This window comes from Cricetulus griseus, assembly GCF_003668045.3.
Source record: "Cricetulus griseus strain 17A/GY chromosome 1 unlocalized genomic scaffold, alternate assembly CriGri-PICRH-1.0 chr1_0, whole genome shotgun sequence".
NCBI lineage: Eukaryota > Metazoa > Chordata > Mammalia > Rodentia > Cricetidae > Cricetulus > Cricetulus griseus.
Genome location: NW_023276806.1, coordinates 152177299 through 152196084, shown reverse-complemented (window position 1 = coordinate 152196084; position 18786 = coordinate 152177299). Strand labels below are relative to the sequence as shown.

Here is an 18786-nt window from a genome sequence, read left to right as displayed (position 1 = left end):
TGGGCAATCACTGAGACAAGTTATTTCAGAAATTCCCCCTTGTGTCATATGGGAACTTCTCAAAGCAGGAACTTACCAAATTCTAATAAAAGCCAACATTTCCACACCATGATTCATGGGACTGACATGACTTTTTCTAAAAGTCAGATCTCCCTGGCCATGGTCCAGAAGCCAGACTCAGGACAGTTGTATTGTGGTAGATAGTCATCTATTCCCTCAGGGACGGAAGGCACCAAAGACTGAGTAAGTGATTCGTGATGGCTGCCATAAAAACAGGGAAACTTCTTTCTAGAGCTGGACCCACACAAGCTCAGTTACGATGTGTCACTTCCTGTAGGACTCTTTAAGACTTCCGGTCAAGGCTTGCAACTGTGAATACTGTGGTTTCAAAAGAAAAACTCTTCTAAGTGGAGCTTTTGGGGTTTTATTAGTGTTATTTTGTTGGAGTTTTGTTTGTTTTTTAAAAAAAGAACATGTAAAAAATTGCACATCAAAATTAACCAGACCCAAATTCCAATTCCATGAACTTCTATACAGTTAGAATAGGCATTTGGAGTGGAATGTTTAGGGCTTCAAGTTAAATTTTACACTTTCAGTATTGAATAAATTTTATGCACTTATCTGCCACCAAAACCAAAAAGAATAAGGCAATAGAATGTCATCATTTTGCTTAGATATTTTACACATTGAATCATGTTTTTTCTCTCTGCAAAGGCTGGTATGAAAATTGGGTGAGTCCTTATTCCCATGCCCCACCCCCTCTCCTATCTAGTTGCCCCCAAACTTACAGCTAGTGCAGCAGCCTTTCTGGCTGGGGGACTAAGAGTAGTTGTGGTAAGGCCTAGGACTCAAGGACCAACAGGGCACATGCCAGACACCAACTTGAGTTTCAGAGCCATTTCTTAAACATTAAGTGTTGTCTATCCTGTCGTCTCTCTTCGGTGACCAAGTGCAATCATTGACTGACCTCTTGAAAGCGTTTTGCACATCAGAGACACTAAATAAACCGTCTAGGATCCCAGATGATCTTTAGACATGACCGTGACAAACTGAGATGGGGCTCAAGATCGATACAGTTCTTGACCCTTTCTGTCATTTTCCAGCGAGCTCCAAAGAACTAGTTCCCAATGTGTTTCCTTCAGGTGTTAGCAATGCCAACGGTATTTCCTGAGAAGCAGCCCCAGCATTCTTCCATACATATGTAGGCCATGATCTGCCTTCCAGAGTGCTTGACATTGGAAGGTGGGGCTGCCACTCTGCATTTCCTGCTGTTAGTTGCTGGTGGGAGTGTGAGCGTTTATGCTTGAATTTGGCAACAGTGTAGTCATGTTTTCTGCTTATCACCTCCCTGCGTGGTGTCAAGGGCCTCTTATAACTTAAAAAAAACAAAAACAAAAACAAAAACACTAAAACAGAGAGTTGCAGTTATTCCAGCACCCAGTCTGTTTGGCAAAGGGAGCTTGATGAGACCTCTGGCCCTGTCCTCCCATATACCAGCATCCAGAAGCCTGGCCATGGTGATGGGCTCTGAAGGAACAGCTTGCTGTTACAGACTAGGAGCTGACAGGTTTCTAGCACTGCATTCAGTGGCCACAATGTTTGCAAGTGTATTGATGGATTTAGTCCTGACAGCCCTCCATAGCAGCCCCTGTTCTACCCATGTGATTGATGGAAACACCAAAGTAACTCACCACTACCCCTAAGCTAATACAAAGTAAAGCAGATACAGCCTCAGAACCGCACATCCCAGTGTAACCATGCATACACACACACACACACACACACAGATCTTTAAGATAGTCTCAAAATAACCTTCAGATTCATGCAAAAAGAAAACCTTGAAAAGCCCTTGGGTGTTCAGACAGGGGCTGTGTGATTTCTAATAAGACACTATCTAAAAACTACACAGTAAATCAAAAATAGGACTTAGTTGAATGAGTTATGTCACGCGTCTGTAAGATAAACGGCCATTTGTTTTGAGGCAGGCCAGGCTGATCTTGACCCACCTCCTGAAAGCTGTCCTCTGACCCCTTTGCAAATGCTGTGGCACCCGCACACTCCCACACAACCACCATCGATACTATATAATTAAGACAAATCACTTAGACAGGAAAATCTTATCTCTAGGACCATTTAAAACTGAATATGGCTGGGCAGATATCTCTATCAGTTAAGTGTTTACCATACCAGGACCTCAGTTTGATCCCCAGAACCCATGTCCAAGGCCATGAGAGGTAACATGCAAGTACACACACGTGCACGGCCAACACATAATGTACATGCACACATCCAAATAATAATGATGACAATAATAATAATAAATAGGCAACTAATAGGATTTGGCCTATGGGTTGTGACTGAAATGACCTCTAACTGGTGCCTAGCCATCAGAAAGTTCCACCAGGAAGCTTTACAATGGATTATAGAGACATTGGGGGAGGAGGCATTTCAGTGTCGTGGACATATTTAGCTCAGAAGACCAGGAGAAACCACCTTAACCACTGACCTGCCGTGGGACCTGGCAAAGCTCTCCACATCCTGCCTGCTTTGGGGACTGTTCTACAGACCAGCAAGAACCTGTTTCCTGGCTGCTACCTCCTCACACCCTCCCCACATCTGTCAAACCCTTGCACCCCCTCCCAGTGTGACACTGTTGGAGGGAGGGAGTTAGGTGACAGAACCCTCAGCTGATTGGCCTAGCAGAATCCTACATGAGATCATGCCCACAGAGTGAGCCAATCAATTAACAAATAATGTGGGGACAGACTGATGGGTCAGGACAGTGGCATGCAACTGTGACAGAGTGTGAGCTTCATGGGTACCTTCCAGGACTGAAGTTCTTTCAGTTCAGGGAGTAAAAGCCCAGTGGTTTATGGACCCCTTCTCAATGCGGGCAGGGGGGGGCTCTTGGAGCCTCTTGGAGTTTCCAGTCTTTTCTTTGCCTCAGAACATTCCACCCTTACTTTGTGCTCAGCTGGAGCTACATCCTGGGCTTGATGTGAAAGGAGGAGTTTCCAGGCCTGAGTTGAATCCTGGGTTTCTGAGCCATAGAAGTCAGTAGCTTCTGGCCAGCAGAGAGGGTTATCGTCAGACCCTCCACTGGTGAGAAGGGGCTGGAAGGCAGCGTTGAGTCAGCTCCTAGGAACTGGCAGCTCCTAGGAACTGGACCAGGTAATTCTAGATGTACAGCCTCAGGTCCTGGCACCACTAGCCAGTTGCAGGTGTGGCCTTGAATAAGTTATCAGCACTTTTCTGGACCTCAGCTTTCTGTTCTGTAAAATGGACTTGTTGCTGCCTGTCCAACTATCCAACTGGTTTGTCATGGGATTCAGTTACAAAAATTGCCATTTTGTAAACATGAGTGTGCAAGCTATTAGTTGTGCAGCAGGCTTCTCTTAAGGCCTTACATGGTGGAAGTCCCAGGGCAGAGAGCAGTTTCGTGTCTATTCTAAAAAGTTGTGTGAAATTTGGTTCCAGTTCAAAATCCTCAGCCATCAGATGACAGTGTCCCAGTAAGAGACAAAACTCATACACACACAGATTCCCATTTTACACATGTGTTGGGAAGTTATCTTGAGAACAACTTGAGAGAAGGAGAGAGAGAGGGTGCCATCCTCATGGCTTAGTTACTGAATAAGCATTTACTACAACCCTACTCTGTGCACAGCCCCAGAAGCACCTAAGTGACAAGTGACGAGGACATGGTTCCTGGGTATGAGGGGACTCTTCCAGGCTGATGTCACCAAGAAGCTATTGCCTCTCTTTCACATGGTTCCATCCATCATGCATGGCCTATTCTCCATGACCACAGAGTTCTTTTCCATACATGGAGGAAGTAATGTGTTACCAAGAGCAACCCCCCCACACACACACACACCTATTGCAGCCTCCCTAGTGTGTCTGCTGTGTCCTGATGTGAATGTAAGCCTGGCAGGACACTTTGCATGAAGTTGTGCACCTGGTAATTTTGTAGGAGCCAACCAGATGAATGTCATCCTTGGAAGTGTTTCTAAAGAGAAGCTTATGTTAAATAACTGGACACACCCTCCCCAGCTTTGGCATGGGTTCAGGCCTTGACAAGGAAAGAATATTTCTCTTGCCTTTGCAGAAAAGTTGCGTGGTCCTCATGAGTGATACTGTGCCACACTGAAACCCAGGGGAGCCTCTAGGGATGTTAGAGAACTGTCCGCATGCTCCTCTCTTGGACAGAGGTAGAGTGGTAGGCTTGGGAATTGCTTTCCAAGCCTTCCATTAGGCTCTCACCTGCCCCATCTAATCTTTTTATTTTTCCCAATAGAAAATATCTGGACATTGTTCATAGAGTCAAGAAATGGTCTAGTAAGCACTTCTATCATCCTCAACTAACAAATAAAACATATTTTTCTGTATTTGCTTCAGATATTTCTTTTTAACTATGGACTACTTCATGAATTTGCATGTCATCCTTGCACAGGGAACAAGCTAATCTTCTCTATATCATTCCAAATCTATTGCGAGTGCTGCAAAGCCAGCCATGCTTCCAGTCCTGCCAAAGGTCCTTACGCCAGTGTGTGTCTCAGGACAGACACAATGGTGGATAAGAACTCCTTTCTCCCTGTACCTCTTCACATAATGGATGGATTTTGATGGTTAATTTCATGTGACTCCTTGGCTAGGCTATGGATGGAATGTCTGTGAGCCTCTAGGCTCTGGGAGATTCTGGCCTTGTAGCCCCTGCTTTTCCTTAGCAGCAGTGGGACACATGCTTCCCCAGTTCTCACCTCTGTGTCTGGCATGCAGAGGGTGTTTAATTAAAGCTCTTATGAGAGTATCTTCTACACTTAGACTGTTTAACAAAGGCAGAGTTCCTACTGAGTCAGTTGAGTGTAATTGGTATTTCAAGCTTGATTGAAAGTTTTTTTTTTCTAAGAAAATAAACTGGACTTTTGAAAGTTGAACACTGTGTGTGTGGATGAATATTCCTTGCATTTAATCAGGAAGTCTTATCTTCTCTCGAAAGGAAGAGCTGTCTGCTCAGAAAGACGTCTGTGTTTACTCTTAATCTTTGTACCTGAAAATAATTCAACTGAACGTGATCAAATACTTGCTTTAACTCAGACTTCGCTAACAAAGAGCAGGTTTTCCTCCAGGGTGTGAATTGGGGATGCATCCTTGCTGCCTAGCCATTAATTTCTATTAAACACAATGAGTAACTAGACTGCATTTTCTGAGATTGCTAGATCCAAAATGGCTGCCTCAGAAGGCTCTGGAATGGTGGTTAGAGAGCCTTACCCTGGAGTCAGTGAGTGTCGGACTCTGGGCAAAGCCTGGAAATCTGTATTTTGAATAGACTGCCCATGTGGTTCTCATTCATCAATAGATGGAAAGACTGTCCGTCTGAATCGGTGCTGCCCAAAATGGCCTCCCATCACGAGGGACTCTAAAATGTAGCCCAATGAGCTATTCATTGGTATACACACTGATCTCAAAATGCCATACCCAAAGAGGTAAAATAGGTCAATGTTTGTTAAATTTTGTTTAATCATGATAAAGGATAATATTTTGGATACGTGGAGTTAAGTAAGTGATTCATACCAATGCCTGTTTCATTTGACTTTTTACTGTGGCTGTTACAACAGTTTCCAGTGTGTGTGTGGCTTGCATTCTGTCTCTGTGGAACAGAGCCATCAGGGGTCTCAGCCATCACTGAATCCCTGAGAACACTTGACATCAGGGGCATTTTGGGTAATGGATGATCCCAGTTTGGGACCTTGACAAACTGTTTCACTCCCTTGGGCCTCAGTTTCCTTCTGTGAGATAAGCAAAGTAACAAGAAACTGTTTCATCTGCTTCCATTTGGAACTCAGTGGGCGGGGTCCAGCGCCTCAGTCTTCCCCTTACAGTAGCAATGGCCTGGGAGGCTCACTCAGAGGAGTGAGGAAACTATGCTGTCCCAGCTTACAGAGCCATGAGCTCAGACGGCCCTGGGAGAGTGTAATTTAAGCTTCTGTGGCAGTCCGCCTCAGATCTCCATCTAGGAATAGCCCTGCTTGCCATTGCAAGTTGTGGCCTCTCATCTTGCTTACAGCTGTCCCCTAGAACTACACAACTTTTGTCCTGCTGCCTGTAATTTGTGACTCAGCTCTAGAAATGCCAGATTAAACAGACTTTGATGTAAAATGCTGGGTTTATTCATCTACTATCCCTCTACTGTTCTTTTTAGGATAGACTGAAAGCCAGTGCTCATTTTTCCAGCTGAATTCTAATGCTGCAGAGGCAATGGGATAGTAATATAGTAAGTGCGGGATGTAACAGGAAGCATTTGTTTGAAAATAATAATAGAGGATAGAGGAGGTGGCTCACCAGTAAAGCACCTCCTAGAATGGTGGTCAAAAGGCAATTCCTGACTTGAATGCCTACAGCTGCTGTTAGGTGTCTGCTTACCTCAATGTCATCATCTGTTAAATCGAGAGGATATATCAGCTTGTAAGTTGAGCACCCGAAACCCCAAATGTTGGTATGAAAATCCCACCTTAAAAATGAAATTGTTAAATGATAGTGTCTAAACTTCCCTTTAACCCACGTGTTTAATGTATATGTCAAACAAATGAATTCCATGTTTAGATTTGGGTCCCATCTCCAAGATTTATCATTTTATATGTGCAGCCATTCTCAAATTTGAATGGGAAACACTTTCTGCCAAGATTTTGAATGAACGAGGAATATCCCACCTGCAATAGTGATTAACTCACATGGCAATGGAGAGGCTCTACATGAGAATAAGGTGTGTGAAGCAGACAGCTCAGTGCAGGCACCTCCTGAGGCATTATAATTACATCATTGATTGCCCCCCCCCCAACAAACTTTCTCCAGTGCCTTAAGGACGGATGCTTTTCATGTCTTACAGCAGTGTTTATGGAAAATAACACAGTAAAGGGATTAAGATGACAACAGCTGTGAGGTTTGAAAAGGAAGTCACAGAATCTGGATGAACAATATACACACGATTCCGGCCCTGGTCAGGCCCCTTACATGTAACATGCCAGGATCTCATTCCTTCTCCTGACCACTCCATTTGACACAAATGGAGAAACCACAGTTTAAAGTCCTGAGTGACTGGTCCAAGATTAACCTTCTAGTAAGATGATAAAGCTCAATTGGAACCCACGTCTTCCTGTTCAAAAGGCCCTGCTCTTTCTATGACATTTCTCTCTATGAAAGGGATGGATCAGTCCTTGGGTGTGCCAAAAATCTATTCCTACAGTAACACATCTTGTTCCATCAGCGTTGAAGACCTGGTAAAAATAAGCACGGAGGTTAAAATCCAAATGCCCTGCTTCCCAAAATGAGGCACACCCAGTAGAAATACTGGCATGGGGGTGGAGGAAGCTGGGGCAGTGGCAGACTGTGTAGGAATATGTAGATCTCTCTCATAAACAAGTCCAGGAGAGACTAACCCACAGTGTTCAGGAATAGGTATCACTGAACAGCCATTGTGGTCCCACCAGGTCCAGTCTTGGGATGTGGGAGCCAGGACCTGCATCATCAGTATGTTTGATTCTAGTGAGGTTGGGCAGGACTGTGGAGCCACGTTTTCCAAACCCCAGGTGTGACAAAAGACACAGTGACCTTGGCATATCCACCCCCTCCAGTCATAGGTTTCCAAGCCTGGAACTCACCATGTAGACCAGACTGGCCTCGGACTCAGATCTGCCTGCCTCTGCTGTTATTAACGGCATGCACCACCATGTCTGTCCCTAAGATCCCATCTTTTATTCATTTGACCTGTGGTCCCAGAAAATGCAGAAGCCCATTTTCAAAGACTAGTGGCGGAGGGAGGGAGTGTCTGTATGGGTAACCCTGATAATAGTGTTGAATGCACTATTGCAGTTTCTTATCACGCACACTTGAGTTGAGGCCAGCACATTCTAGAAGCTTAACAAGTAAAGCTGTGCTCTGTGCTGTTCTACGTAATCTTCTAAACAATGCTGGCAGAGCACACAAGATCCCTAATCTGTAGGTGTGGAAAACGGGACTATAGGGAGGTTTGTCCCAGGCCCTGCTACAGACTTCAGTAGGAAGATGCAGATGTGTGGGTCTCTGGAGGCCTGGCTCAGGGGATCCTTCCACCCCTTGGGAAGTTCCAGGGAGCAGACAGCTCTTTGACCTAGTGATTGAAGGGCTCCCAGGCACTGGGGCAGATGTCTCTTGCCTGTTCCCTGGGCCCCTTGCCCAGTTCCTCCCTGCCCTGCACAATGTCTTAAAGCATGTTGGAAACATTAACTCGTCTCCTGCTATTCATTTTAGCTGAGCTAGCTCTGACAGTACAATTTCAGTGTTCCTCCAAGGGCAGACAGTAGGTCACAAGAATCGATAATGGATCCCAGGCAATTGGACACAGTTCAGAACTGATGGGAACCTATGCCTTCCTCATACTGAGTCCCAGGCCTCCTCTCATACCCACTGTTTCAGGGTACCGCCTTCCAGGAATGACTTGGCTCTGAAGTAGCTGGAGGGAGGGTGGGATGATGGTTCCTGCTGGCCTCCTGGCTCCCTCCACCTCTTAGGATGATAAAGGGGACAGCAGGCCTCAGTGTCTCCTCTCCTGGCTCCTTCCTTATCTCCTGGCCTCCCTAGGCCATGGTTCCTGCATGTTCGCCAGGGCCAAAACTTTGTCCCCGTTTCATGCTGTGTCTTCTGCACTTCAAATAAAGATAGCCAGACTCAGAATACAGTTGTTCCTTTGATATGATGGGAGGGGGGCTATCAAGACCCCCTCAGATATTAAATCCACAGGAACACACACGCCCCCCCCGTATGAAATTTAATTGTATTTGCATAGAACACATCCTCCCATATACTGAGTCTCTAAATTACCAGTAACACTGAGTGTGATGTAAATCCTCCTCAAATGGTTGTTTTTGTATGCTGCCTAGAGATTAGCGACTAAGAAAAAAGTCCCAACGTGTTCAGGACAGATGGATTTTTGATCCTTCTATGGCTGAATCTCTGGTGCAGAACACACAGGCCCACTACATGTGCTGGGTGAATGAATCCTAGCTACTGTCCACAGTATGTGCGGCTTCACACAGTCTCCTGGCCTCCAGCCTTTCCCTCTTGTCTCCTTCCTGATCAGCACACTTGACATGTCTTAACCTGAGAGCAGCCCCACTCCATCTTCCACCTGCAAACACAACCAGTCTCTCCAGCTGTCCCGGGAAAGCCCCTTAGAGCCCTCTTTGACCCCTCCCTTACCTGGCCAAGCACTCAGCTATACACAGAGGCTCTAGCCTGGCCTTGAACATGGCTTTCCCATGCCTCCACTGCAGCCTCTCTGACAGGCAGTCTGGACTGGATTCACCCAGATTCACTGTTCTCCCACCTAAGTCCCTCACTGAAGCCAGAACTGGGTTAACACAGTTGGATTGTATCTCTCCCTAACTCATGCCTTCTAGGGTCCCACCCAGCTCAAGTGAGTGCTGGCATCTGCATCTATTCCAGGCTCATGTGTGCTCTTCACAAGCTCCAGCACATCCTGACTTGCCTCAACCTTTCAGCTGTTCTCTGTTCGTTCATAGTTCATGTCCCTTCTCAACAAGACCTGGCTTTGAGAAGCCATGGAGTGCCATGTGAAGTGTTCAGGGCAGTGCCCCTCTATAGCCGTTAGCTGCTATGTGTACAGCAGTGGTCCCTTGGGGGCCAATTCCGAGCAGATCTTGTTTGCTCAATGGGACTCTGGCATGGTGCCTGGCTCCAGGCGGGAACTTGAATGTGTGTGGAGCTGAGGCCAGGAGATGAAGCCGGAAGAGTGTAGGCTGATTGACTTGGTGTGAACCTAAGAGGTCTGCAGCCTGGAAAGGAAACATGAGAGTGGGAGGTGGGCTGGGTGGGGACAGCTTCTCTTGAGGAGGAGAAGCCATCCTGCCCATACCTCAGGCACTCCAGGTCCAGCACACATTCTGGTTCTCTCTCTCTCTCTCTCTCTCTCTCTCTCTCTCTCTCTCTCTCTCTCTCTCTCTCCTCGTGGCTTGAGTAATAAGCCTCTGAGGATGAAGCCTGTGACCCACATCTCTTGGTCTCTTTCCAGACAGACCATATGAATCCACTGTTTTGATTAATTCATAATTCAAAACAGTCTCTATCCTCAGACAAAAGTCACCCTGTTGGGGTCCCAGAACCCCAGCCTGAAAAGGCCTGAAATGCAGGTTGACTTGATGCCAGGCACTTGTCCCCCAAGACAGGAGGGAAACGGACGGTGTCACACCCTATGCCTATAGGCACCTATGGCCCCAGGCCTCTCCCCCATAGCATTTAGGAGGTGTCTAGGGAGATTCGGCCTCTGAGGGTGTGTAGGGCACACACTCCCCCATTTATGGTCCGTGTGCCTCAGGATGTGAAGAAAGAACAAACTTGGAAACTTCCTATGAAAAATAGCTCAGCCTGGGTCTTTCCTTCGAAGAGGCTGCCACTCCAGCTGCCTGCTGACTGACACCCCTCTGCCCTTCTTTAGGCACAACAGAGGGGCACACCATGTCAATTTTTGAAGAGGCCGGCATGGGCTGTCTGCCCCATGGCATCTCTGTGTTGTGAGTGGAAGTTTCATGGTCAGGATGGTTTGGAGTCACTGAATCCTAGTCTCCAGCTCCAGATCCATTGTTAATTCACCCCTCTGAGCCGCTAGTCTCTTGTCTCTAGAATGGACATAACCACCTTGCAGAACTTGTGGGAGGACTAGGAATTAATAATCATGCACCGGGCTCAGTCTTCAGGAGGTGTCACTCACTGGCTGGCTCATGCACCTGCATTTATTGAGCACTGTCTCTGTGTTAGGTAGGAACAATACCTTAGACCATTGCTAGATAATAAACCTAGACAGATAATAAACAGACAAACTAGTAAATAGGTAGCAAGTTTGTTCAGGTAGCATGGTCAAGAAGGGAGGGTTTATTGAGTAGCAAACCACCGGGGAGCAGGGTCTGATGGCAGGGAAAGAGATGCCAGGAAGTGTGCAGTGTGTACTACCGTGAGGCTGGGGCCTCCTTTCTTTGTCTGGCCATCTTTGGACACTGCTGTCCAGTGTACATTCTAGCTCCATGCCCCCAGCCACTGCCCTTTGGTTCTGATGATTGAAAGCCCCAATCACCCTCCACAAGACGGACCACGTCTTCAGAGTGTTGGCCTTAATACCAGAATTAATCAGACCAGATGTATTTGCAAGTGTTCCAGGAACAAAAATGAATGTTCTCCATCGCAGCGGTGCCAGATGTTAACATGGAGAACTTAGAAGGATGTGGTGAAAGGGGAGAGAAGAAGAGGGCTTTGAGGATGGCAGAGTTGCTGCCAGGGGCTCTGTCAAGATCTGCTTCTGCCCTTAGCAGACTGTCGCAGGCCAGTCCTATATTGTGTGTTCCCCACCCCCACCACACACACACACACACACACACACACACACACACACACAGAGAGAGAGAGAGAGAGAGAGAGAGAGAGAGAGAGAGAGAGACTTTGTCTCACTTGTGCTGCTTCCTTATCAAGTATCTCCGCCCCGAGCAGCCCCTACCGAATTTCCCTCCTGACCTTTGTCCCCATGAAATTCTCCAGGATGTTTCAGATCGTGTCTCATTTTATTCTTGAAAATTAGTGTGCCAAGAGGACTGGAAACCTGTCTCCCGAGAACCTAGAAAAGCAGGTGACACAAACTACAATCGTCCTCCTTATCTTCCCTTATCCCATTTCACTTTGGCAGTTTGAGTTACCCACGCTCAACCATGTTCCAAAAATATTCGATAGAAAATTGCAGCAAGAAGTCATGAGCCTTAAATTCTAAGCTGTTCAGACCTGAGATGGAATCTTACACGGCTACCGCCCCCGTCCCATGATCCCTTAGTGCTGGGTATCTATGATGTATACACCATTCACCTCCACTGGCTGTTGCTCACCTTGGTTATCAGATTGCTGCCGCAACATCCTGGTGATGGCGTTGGGTAACTCACCTTAAGGCCACCCCCCAAATGCAAAGGGAGTGGTGCTGGCCATTCAGACACAGCAGAGTGGGCCTGAAAGTACTTCTTGAGGGCGAGAAGTTGAAAGTTCTCAACTTAATAAGGACATGAAAAAATCATTTGCTGAGATGGTCAGTAAAAATGACTGTTGTGGAATCATGACAAAGGAAGAAGGAATTTCTCTTAGTTTTGCTGTTGCTGCAGACTAGATGTATGGACTCAGCACCTCAGGGCTTAGTCAAAATGGAAAAAGTCCTCAATGGCAGGACCCCAAACTAACTTCATCAGAGGAGCATGCATCCCATCCTTGGGAAGGGACAGCCACAGCTACCTGTTAGGTACATGGAGGAAACCTCTGTGTGGAGAAACAAACCATGACACTGGGTGAACGATTTGTAACGAATGTTTGAAAATAAAATAGACGAGAACTTTTCAAATGTCGGAGTATCTGGGGATCTTGTGTATGTGAGGCCCTGGGTTCAACCCCAAGTAGTGCAAAGAAAACCAGAGCACAAAACATGGATTCAGGAGTTATTGGTAGTATGGTATGCTCCATTTTTCACTGTGGATTAGTCAAAAACAGTAAAAGCTAGGTTTCTTAAGCCCCCATCTTCAAAGAAAACATTCTTATCCTGAGACCAAAAAGCCAGAAAGCAGTGGTTCTCAATCTTCCTAATGTTGCGACCCTTTAATACAGCTCCTCATGGTGCGGTGAACTGCAAACACAAAATTATTTCATTGATATCATAACTGTAATTTTGCTACTGTTATGAATTGTAACGTAAATATCTGTGTTTTCTGGTGGTCTTAAATGATTCCTGTGAAAGGTACATTCAACCTCAACAGGGTCATGACCCACAGTTTGAGAACCACTACCATAAAGTTTGTATTCTGGAGGCCGGAGGCAGAGCTTGAAGAAAAGATTGCTTTGTTTTCTACTAACTGCAAAAAATAAACAACTCTCCACTGTACAGGGGACCCTGTGTCTCACTAATGTATAGTGAGATTCACACAGTATGTGCACACACAAATGCATACATTTATACTGTATGCCCACACATGCACACAAACACTAGTAACACACTCATGAATACATGCTTGTGCACTCAAACATATGTGCAATGCAGACACTGGCATGTAGACACAAGCACCCAGGTATACACACTCATAAACATCATACATTCATGGACACAAGAACAATGTAGGCTTGTAACCTACATGTGCATGGCCACAAACACATGTCCATACAAGAACATCCTAGGATGGGCGCTGGAGGACCTTCCAGGTGGTACAGGGTGAAGTCACACATGTTAAACTGGCCCGGGTACAGTAGAGTGTGCTTATCCCTAGTCTAGGATTCTAGATGTGACCCTGCCACACCTGCTGTTTGGGAAGTGTGTGTCCTGAGTGGAAGTGAGCCTGGCCGTGATAGTATCTTAGGAGCAGTGCCACTGACCAGACTTTGTGTTATAGGCCTTCAAGCCTCAGGGAAGAGCAGCTCTCAGGTGCACTCTGGTCCTCTCTCCTGTCTGTCCTACAAGGACACTTCTAGCTCTCATGGCAGGGAGCACTGACCAGTTCCTCGTCCATGTCCATGTCAATGTCCATGCTAGCTCCATAGATGGCCTGAGAACCTGAGAGAAGCAGCAGGAGAGGCCAGGGAGCATAGGTGTGCCCCTGCTCCCTTTGGGGATGCTAGTCTCAGGGGCCCTTTGTGCCCTAATGGCTCCAGGGAATTAGAAGTTGAAGTTACTTAAAATCACCCAGCTAGTGAGAAGCAGAGAGGAATGGCAGATCTGTCCAGTTGACTGCCAAAGAATTCTGGTTGCTGCCACCTGCTTCCATGGGGACCTCCATGTACAGCCACCCTTCCCCAAACTCCTATGTCCCACCTTCCTTTCCTCTCTCAGGAAATCTGCAACTCACTGCCACCCTTGGGGAGCACTAGCCAGGGGTTTGGGGGATCACTAGTCCTGCTCCTCTTGAAAGGACATGGCCCTTTAAGTTTTCCCACAAGCTTCCCAATGTGGGGAATGTAAAGCAGGCTCCAAATGTTAGTCTTGTGCTCACAGAGAAAGACAGCACAGCCAGCAGAGGCTTGGTGATGGAGGAGTCTGCTCAGCCCTGGTAGAGGTGGTTACTTTACAGAGCGTCCCAAGGGCAGGGGGCCATAGTTACCTCCACTGCTGCCTCCATCAGCTCCACAGAAGGCTGCCTTAAATGGGACTTGACATGCTTGGGCCAGAAAGAAATGATACAGGCCATGGCCATGCCCTCCTTGCCCCAAAGCATCAGACCTGGTATTCACAGTTCACTTCCACCCAGCTGTGGGACCTTGGCCCATTGCTCAGTCACCCCATGACTCAACCTCCTTGTCTACAAAATGGGGGAAGATTTAACGGCCCCTTCTTCCTGTGTGCTTGGGAGTACATTAGTTACTTTGAGAAGACTAGCGGTACATGCTGTCACCCTCCCCAAACTGCTTTCAGATCACATATCCATTGGCTCTAAGCCCCATGTGGGACTTATACAAAGAACATTCTAGAAAGTATTTGCCAAAGATGGGAGTGTGATAGTGCTCCAACCATGCTGGGGCGGATGAAGCAGCTCAGAAGTTACTTGAGATAGTGAAGGAAATGTCGTGGGTTCTTTCAGTCCCTGCCGTTGCTGTAACACATTGCCACAAACCTGTTGGTGTGTCCCAGCCCAAATGTGTTCTGGAAGTCAGGAGTCTGACATGTGTCCGACATAACTACTATCCACAGGCCTGTAACATCCTTGGCTTATGGCTCTCTTGTCCTTGAAGAAGATGGCAGCCAACCGGAGCCTCCCCACCCTGCTCACCTCTGTGTCCCCTGACTTCCCCTCTGCAGGAAAGACCCTCTTATCGGGTGACATCATCTGCTAATCCAGACCACCCTGTACTTTAGGATCATGTGGTTAGCAACAATTCTTCCACCTGCTCCCTCTCTCTCCCTAGCCAAAGAACACTATGTATCCAGTGTCTGCAGTTGGGGTGTTTGCCTAGCTCACTGCCACAAATGAGTTTTTGGGGAAGTGACTTGGCTTCTTTGCTCAGGGCTGTTTCCAGCTGTTCTCCAGGAACCTTCTTGGGAGCAGGGGAAGGGAAATGAGGCCTCAAGGGAGAAATGACAGCTCAGACTCAGCCATGACTTGTTTATTGCACACATACTCTCAACCCAGCATTATCCTGGCTGTCCTTGTACCACACAGAGACCCATCTTCTCTTCATAGAGCAGTCTTTGCATGAAATGCCCTTTACAAGGCCTGGGGTGCCTTCTCCTGTTGCCACACCCACTTAACAGATGAAACAGTGGCACAGAGAGTACTAGTTACTCGCCTGAGCTTGCACAGCCCATCAGAGACAGAATGAAGACTTGGGTCCAGGGACCTGGACCTCTAACCTCCCTATCGTTCCTGGTCCTCTGTTTCTGTGCTTGCAAGTTGCCTGTTCCAATTCAATGGTACATCTCCAGGTGAGGACTTCCGGTGGCTGAGATCGGGGCAATGAAACCAGGGATAATAGGGTAGCCAGGCTCCCTGCCTGCACCTCACAGCCATGCTGTTCATTAGTAATGGAGAATTGATGGAGGTTGGCTGGTTCTAGCCCCCCACACACACACAGGTGAGGACTCACAATTGTTTTAGTGCTGAGAGAGGGCATCGTCCCCTCCATCTTCACAAGACTGTAGTGGGACCAGCCTTCAGACTCTGCCCAGACTTGTTCATAGCCCTCTCTGATTCCAAACTGCTGTTCTAACTAGTAGCTAATTCAGGTCACATCATTGGCCACCCAGTGGCACTTTCCAGGTTTTATAAACTGATTTATATGCCTCCCTAGCTGGGACATATCACTACTGCACATGCTCTAAAGGATGGCACATTCACAGGCGAGCAGAGAGCTTGCTGCCCTGAGGCCCCGGGGAGATGGCAGGGCTGTGGGAGCTCAGGGAGCAGTCCCCTTCCTACCCCGAAGCTCAGGAATGCCCAGGGCACAGCTCTCTGTCTGTGCCCCCCCCCATGCGGAAGATGTGTTACACCTATGACCGGGAAATCCTTCCCAGCATGCTTTTCTTTCCTTCATCTCCTCCACACCTTGGGTCTAAGGCTGGTGTTCCTTCCTGTAAATTGTCCAAGTGGATTTCTCTGTACCACAAACATTGCCAGAGCATCTGGAGAGGCCCCTGAGCACAGTGAGGCTCTGAGGACACAGGGACACGAAGCCAAAAGTAAATATATTTCCTGAGATAGGGCAACAAAGGCCTTGGCTAGACCTAGGTGTAGGCCTCTCTGCAGGTCCCTCTTACCCACTGTCCACCTAAGAGGATGGGATCCATGCATTCCCTAGGTAGGCAGGTCTTCCAGGCCCTCCCAGTACCCAGCTATACCCACTGAGCTCAGTGGTCTCCAGTCTCCAGCAGTGCAGAAAGGAAGGTCAGCCAAGGCGTAGCAACTGTGAGTGCTTGGATGTGCAAGAGAAGAGCCACCAGCTCCCTTGCCCCTCACTCCTGATTTTCTATTCAGGAGAACAAAGAAAATACCAGAGAGGATCCATGAGAGGAAATCACATACACACACTCACATAAACCACACGGGACTGCTAGGATGGCTCAGGTGTTTGCTGCCAAGCCTGACAGTCTGAGTTCGATCCCCAGGACCACGTGGTGGAAGAAAGAATAGATTCCTGAGAGTTGTCCTTTGATTCTTCTACATACGTACACACACACACACACACACACAGAGAGAGAGAGAGAGAGAGAGAGAGAGAGAGAGAGAGAGAGAGAGAGAGAAATTAAAATGTTTTTTAAAAGGAAAAAACTCGATTTCACACATACCAGTGGATACAGGTTAACTAACAACTAATAGTGTGTTTCAAATGACAGTATGAGGGTACTGGCTCCTGCTGTCCCTTCACCAGTTGGGCTTCAGGGACTTTAGAATGCTAGGGGTCCACAGAGCTAGGAGAGTGGGTCAGACAAGGTGGGGAGCTCAGGTCACTGGTGTTTCTGTCCCTGGCCTCTCCTCTGCTTGATCCCCCACACACCTATATGCTTGTCTGCTAAGGACAGCAGCCCACCCTGTTCTGCTAAAGCATAGAAGAATGCCAGGGGCCCCCTAGGGTACCTAGGGCTAGGGTGGATCCCAGGTCCTCCTTGTCCCCACTCCAGCAGATGTCCAGCTTGAAGGGTGGGGCCTGGCTCTTTGCCACCTCTCCTTGTCCGTGAACCTTGCCCCCTCCACACACACAGCCACCTCACAATGGACCATTTAGCTTTCCTGTGTCCTTGACCTTCAGTGTGACCTTGAGGACCACAGCCTGCCTTACACACTGGGCAACCATGCCAAACAAGAGTGTTAGTACCTCCCTACATTCCTCTCTATGGCTCCCTTCGCACCTTCCAGCCTTAACGATTTCCTTTTGTAAAATTCCAGAATTCGAACCTTGTTCTTTCAAATGCAGCCTGTGTCTGCCGCCTAATGGGGCCTTTGCTTTCCGAGAGAGCTAGCACACAGTCACGTTAGAGGCACTTTACTTTAAAAATCCAAAGAAATGCTGTCTACGGCTAAGCATTGAGCTGTCTGCAAAACCACACTTTTTTTTTTTTTTTTTTTTTTTTTTTTTTGGCTAGGAATTGAACCCAGGACTTCACACTTGCTGAGCAAGTACTCTGACACTGACTTGTGTCTTCAAGTCTTGTCTTTCTTTTGAACTAGATGAATCCTCTCCTCCCAAATTCCACTCACAGACATCCTGACACACTCCACCTTCATGCCCACCCCTTCCTAAAGAACTGTTTCTTGTGAGAACCTGCTGCATGCCTAGGACTGGGTATACATGTGACAAGGTCCTCCCCCTGCGCTGTGGGACCCCTGGACCTGCTCGCAGATTCTGTTCACACCACCCACTAATGCTTAAGTCTTATTCATTAGTGACCTACAGTAGAGTGAGAATTCAGTATTCTTTTCCCTGATACCTACCCCAACAAATCACTCCCTGTTGAGTATTATTCTTAGAACAATAAAAAACCTCCTTGGAGGGCCCCATATCTCCCTCGACTCATTTATAAAGACTTTGGCTTAGAGATAGGCCTCCAGAAGGCTGTGAGGATTGGGTTAGCATGAAAGGTGCCTAAATTAGACTCTGGTATAAAGGGCTGTCCCATCCTGAGGGCTCTTATGACTGTGACCCTAGAGAGCCCTCCCTGGAAATGGGCTGCATCCTCATTTCCTGTTAGAGCCCAGAAAACAGAGTGAGTGTGTATCATAGGGCATTTCTTGGCCTCAGAGGAAAACATAAAGTGAACTTAAAGCCTTAAATACAGAAGGAAGTTCTAACACAGGCTTCGTGGTTAAACCTTGAGGACATATGCCAGCCTCTACTGGGTGACCCACTGTCCACTTCCACTCTGTCTTCAGGACAGAATTATGATAGGGGTAGGGGTGAGAGGGGTTACAGGCCTGAGGAACAGGCTGGGGAGTTGCATGGTAGACAGGAGTCTCGGGGCTAGGGGATTGTTTAATGGATAGAGTTACAGATTGGAAAATGAGAGGTTTCTGGAGATGGTGGTGGCTGTGTAACAGCTTAATGCCACCGAACTGTATACTTCAGGGTTATTAAAGTCGAGCCAGGGTTGTGGCTCAATTGGTAGAGTGCTTGCCTAGCTTTCACAGAGCCCTGAATTCAATCCTTGGCACCACATAAATGAGGTGTGGATCAGGAGTTACCCTTACCATATGGCAAGTTCAAGGCCAGCCTGGGCTACATGAGCACCCATGTCAGTTG

At 47.4% G+C, this 18786-nt stretch overlaps 1 protein-coding gene and 1 non-coding gene across 3 annotated transcripts in view; one reads left to right on the top strand and one right to left on the bottom strand.

Annotated features, from left to right (window-relative positions):
* Chst11 (carbohydrate sulfotransferase 11) overlaps nt 1–18786 on the top strand; it is a 209454-nt gene that overhangs the window by 168088 nt on the left and 22580 nt on the right. The gene's annotated exons all lie outside the window — the stretch shown is intronic.
* On the bottom strand, nt 4409–4513 carry LOC113833040. Its single transcript, XR_003480585.1, has one exon. It is a non-coding gene; the product is annotated as a U6 spliceosomal RNA (small nuclear RNA).